This window comes from Triticum dicoccoides, chromosome 4A (assembly GCF_002162155.2).
Source record: "Triticum dicoccoides isolate Atlit2015 ecotype Zavitan chromosome 4A, WEW_v2.0, whole genome shotgun sequence".
Taxonomy (NCBI): Eukaryota; Viridiplantae; Streptophyta; class Magnoliopsida; order Poales; family Poaceae; genus Triticum; species Triticum dicoccoides.
The window spans coordinates 22919645-22925075 of NC_041386.1; positions in this window are offsets into that span (position 1 = coordinate 22919645).

Consider the following 5431-nt stretch of genomic DNA (forward strand, 5'->3'; position numbering starts at 1 on the left):
CACGTGGGGCCCCCATAGCTCCTCTGACGTGCTTCCTGCGCCCATATATATCGTCGTACCCTAAACCTTCTAGAACAAAGATTAGATCGGGAGTTCCGCCGCCAGAAGCCTCTGTAGCCACCGAAAACCAATCTAGACCCATTCCGGCACCCTGCCGGAGGGGGCAATCCTTCTCCGGTGGCCATCTTCATCATCCCGGTGCTCTCAATGACGAGGAGGAAGTAGTTCTCCCTCGGGGCTGAGGGTATGTACCAGTAGCTATGTGTTTGATCTCTCTCTCTCTCTCGTGTTCTTGAGGTGATACGATCTTGATGTATCGCGAGCTTTGCTATTATAGTTGGATCTTATGTTTCTCCTCCCCCTCTACTCTCTTGTAATGAATTGAGTTTCCCCTTTGGAGTTATCTTACCGGATTGAGTCTTTAAAGATTTGAGAACACTTGATGTATGTCTTTCCGTGGATATCTGTGGTGACAATGGGATATCACGTGATTCACTTGATGTATGTTTAGGTGATCAACTTGCGGGTTCCGCCCATGAACCTATGCATAGGGGTTGGCACATGTTTTCGTCGTGATTCTTCGGTAGGAACTTTGGGGCACTCTTTGAGGTCCTTTGTGTTGGTTGAATAGATGAATCTGATATCGTGTGGTGCATATCGTATAATCATGCCCACGGATACTTGAGGTGACATTGGAGTATCTAGGTGACATTAGGGTTTTTGTTGATTTGTGTCTTAAGGTGTTATTCTAGTACCAACTCTAGGACTGTTTGTGCCACTTATAGGCATAGCCCAACGGATTGATTGGAAAGAATAACTTTGAGGTGGTTTCGTACCCTACCATAATCTCTTCGTTCGTTCTCCGCTATTAGTGACTTTGGAGTGACTCTTTGTTGCATGTTGAGGGATAGTTTTATGATCCAATTATGTTAGTATTGTTGAGGGAACTTACACTAGTGCAAGTATGAACCCTAGGCATTGTTTCCTATCATTGCAATACCGTTTACGCTCACTTTTATCATTCATTACCTTGCTGTTTTTATATTTTCAGATTACAAAAACTATTATCTACCATCCATATACCACTTGTATCACCATCTCTTTGCCGAACTAGTGCACCTATACAATTTACCATTGTATTGGGTGTGTTGGGGACACAAGAGACTCTGTTATTTGGTTGCAGGGTTGCTTGAGAGAGACCATCTTCATCCTACGCCTCCTACGGATTGATAAACCTTAGGTCATCCACTTGAGGGAAATTTGCAACTGTCCTACCAACCTCTGCACTTGGAGGCCCAACAACGTCTACAAGAAGAAGGTTGTGTAGTAGACATCAAGCTCTTTTCTGGCGTCGTTGCCGGGGAGGTTAGCGCTTGAAGGTATATCTTTAGATATTGCAATCGAGTCTTTTAGTTTCTTGTTTTATCACTAGTTTAGTTTATAAAAGAAAACTATAAAAATGGAATTAAGTTTGTCTCATACGCTTCACCTTTTTAATATCTTTCGTAAGTATGATGGCAAGGAAAATTGTGATCAAGTGCTAGAAGAAGAAATCTATAAAATGTTTGGCACTAAATCTTTGAATGATGAGCATGATTGCAATGTTGTTAGTATGAATTCCTTGAATATCCATGATGCTAATGATATGCAAAGCCACAAGCTTGGGGAAGCTATGTTTGATGAAGATGATATTTTTTGTCCCCCGAGTTATGATGAGCAAATATATTATGATGAAATCATGCCTCCTATCTATGATGATTATTGTGATGACACGTATGCTTTAAAAAATAATGATAACAATGAAAATTGTCATCTTGATTTCAATTTTCAATCACATGATAATTATTTTGTTGAGTTTGCTCCCACTATTATTCATGAGAAGAACCTTGCTTATGTGGAGAGTAGTAAATTTTCTATGCTTGTAGATCATGAAAAGAATGCTTTAGGTGCTGGTTATATTGTTGAATTCATTCATGATGCTACCGAAAATTATTATGAGGGAGGAATATATGCATGTAGGAATTGCAATAATACCAAGTTTCCTCTCAATGTGCTTAAATTTTTGAAGTTATGCTTGTTTTACCTTCCTATGCAAGTTGATTATTGTTCCCATTAGTTGTTTGCTCACAAAATCCCTATGCATAGGAAGTGGGTTAGACTTAAATGTGCTAGTCGTATTCTTCATGATGCTCTCTTTATGTTTCAATTCTTATCTTTTATGTGAGCACCATTGACATCATCATGCCTAGCTAGGGGTGTTAAACGATAGCGCTTGTTGGGAGGCAACCCAATTTTATTTTAGTTCCTTGCCTTTTGTTCCTGTTTAGTAATAAATAATTCATATAGCCTCTGTTTAGATGTGGTTCTATGTGTTTAATTAGTGTTTGTGCCAAGTAGAACCGTTGGGAAGACTTGGGGAAAGTCTTGTTGATCATGCTGTCAAAAACAGAAACTTTAGCGCTCACGAGAATTGCTTCCATGTTTATTTGGAGAGTGATATTTAGTTAATTATTTTTGAAGGTGATTAATAGATAAATTCCTCAGGCCCATAAATTTATTTCAGAATTTTATGAGTTCCATAAGTATACGTTTGATCCAGATTACTACAGACTGTTCTGTTTTTGACAGATTCTGTTTTCGATGTGTTGTTTGCTTATTTTGATGAATCTATGGCTAGTAAAATAGTTTATAAACCATAGAGAAGTTGGAATACAGTAGGTATAACACCAATATAAATAAAGAATGAGTTCATTACAGTACCTTGAAGTGGTGATTTATTTTCTTATACTAACGGAGCTCACGAGTTTTCTACTTTAAGTTTTGTGTTGAGAAGTTTTCAAGTTTTGGGTAAGGATTCGATGGACTATGGAATAGGGAGTGGCAAGAGCCTAAGCTTGGGGATGCCCAAGGCACCCCAAGGTAATATTCAAGGACAACCAAGAGCCTAAGCTTGGGGATGCCCCGGAAGGCATCCCCTCCTTCGTCTTCGTTCATCGATAACTTTACTTGGAGCTATATTTTTATTCGCCACATGATATGTGTTTTGCTTGGATCGTCAATTTATTTTGCTTTGCTTTCTATTTGAATAGAATACCAAGATCTGAAATTATTAAATGTTAGAGAGTCTTCACATAGTTGCATAATTATTCGACTACTCATTGATCTTCACTTATATCTTTCGGAGTAGTTTGTCATTTGCTCTAGTGATTCACTTATATCTTTTAGAGCATGGTGGTAGTTTTATTTTGAAGAAATAGATGAACTCTCATGCTTCACTTATATCATTCTGAGAGTCTTAAATAGCATGGTAATTTGCTTAAATCCTAATATGCTAGGTATTATAGAATAATAAAACTTTCTTATGTGTGTGTTGAATACTATGAGAAGTTTGATGCTTGATAATTGTTTTGAGATATGAGGATGGTGATATTAGAGTCATGCTAGTTGAGTGGTTATGAATTTGAGAAATACTTGTGTTGAAGTTTGTGATTCCCGTAGCATGCACGTATGGTGAACCGTTATGTGATGAAGTCGGAGCATGATTTATTTATTGATTGTCTTCCTTATGAGTGGCGGTCGAGGACGAGCGATGGTCTTTTCCTACCAATCTATCCCCCTAGGAGCATGCGCGTAGTACTTTGTTTCGATAACTAATAGATTTTTGCAATAAGTATGTGAGTTCTTTATGACTAATGTTGAGTCCATGGATTATACGCACTCTCACCCTCCCACCATTGCTAGCCTCTCTAGTACCGCGCAACTTTCGTCGTTACCATACACCCACCATATACCTTCCTCAAAACAGCCACCATACCTACCTATTATGGCATTTCCATAGCCATTCCGACATATATTGTCATATTGCTTAGCATGATCATGTAGTTGACATAGTATTTGTGGAAAAGCCACCGTTCATGATTCTTTCATACTTGTCACTCTTGATTCATTGCATATCCCAGTACACTGCCGGAGGCATTCATATAGAGTCATACTTTGTTCTAGTATCAAGTTGTATCATTGAGTTGTAAATAAATAGAAGTGTGATGATCATCATTCAATAGAGCATTGTCCCAAAAAATAGAGAAAGGCCATAAAAAAGAAAGGCCAAATAAAAAAATAAAGGCCAAAAAAGGAAGGCCAAATAAAAAAAGAGGGGGACAATGCTAGTATCCTTTTACCACACTTGTGCTTCAAATTAGCACCATGATCTTCATGATAGAGAGTCTCCTATGTTGTCACTTTCATATACTAGTGGGAATCTTTCATTATAGAACTTGGCGTGTATATTCCAATGATGGGCTTCCTCAAAATGCCTTAGGTCTTCGTGAGCAAGCAAGTTGGATGCACACCCACTAGTTTCTTTTGTCGAGCTTTCATACACTTATAGCTCTAGTGCATCCATTGCATGGCAATCCCTACTCACTCACATTGATATCTATTGATGGGCATCTCCATAGCCCGTTGATATGCCTAGTTGACGTGAGACTATCTTCTCCTTTTTGTCTTCTCCACAACCACCATTCTATTCCACCTATAGTGCTATGTCCATGGCTCACGCTCATGTATTCCGTGAAGATTGAAAAAGTTTGAGAACATCAACAGTATGAAACAATTGCTTGGCTTGTCATCGGGGTTGTTCATGATTTAAATATTTTGTGTGGTGAAGATAGAGCATAACCAGACTATATGATTTTGTAGGGACAGCTTTCTTTGTCCATGTTATTTTGAGAAGACATAATTGCTTTATTAGTATGCTTGAAGTATTATTATTTTTATGTCAATATGAACTTTTGTCTTGAATCTTTCAGATCTGAATATTCATATCACAAGTAAGAAGAATTACATTGACATTATGCCAACTAGCATTCCACCTCAAAAATTATATTTTTTATCATTTACCTACTCGAGGACGAGCAGGAATTAAGCTTGGGGATGCTTGATACGTCTCCAACGTATCTATAATTTTTGATTGCTCCATGCTATATTATCTACTGTTTTGGGCAATATTGGGATTTATTTTCCACTTTTATATTATTTTTGGGACTAACCTATTAACCGGAGGCCCAGCCCAGATTTGTTGTTTTATGCCTATTTTAGTGTTTCCAAGAAAAGGAATATCAAACGGAGTCGAAATGGGACGAAATCAACTAGAGAAGTTATTTTTGGAACGAAAGCCACCAGATAGACTTGGACTCCACGTCAGGAGATACGGGAGGTGCTCACGAGGGTGGGGGCGCCCCCCCCCCCCAATAGGGCGCGCCCCCCTGCCTCGTGGGGCCCTCGTAGCTCCTCTAACGTGCTTCCAGCACCCATATATATCGCCGTACCCTAAAACTTCCAGAACAAAGATTAGATCGGGAGTTCCGCCGCCAGAAGCCTCCGTAGCCACCGAAAACCAATCTAGACCCGTTTCGGCACCCTGCCGGAGGGG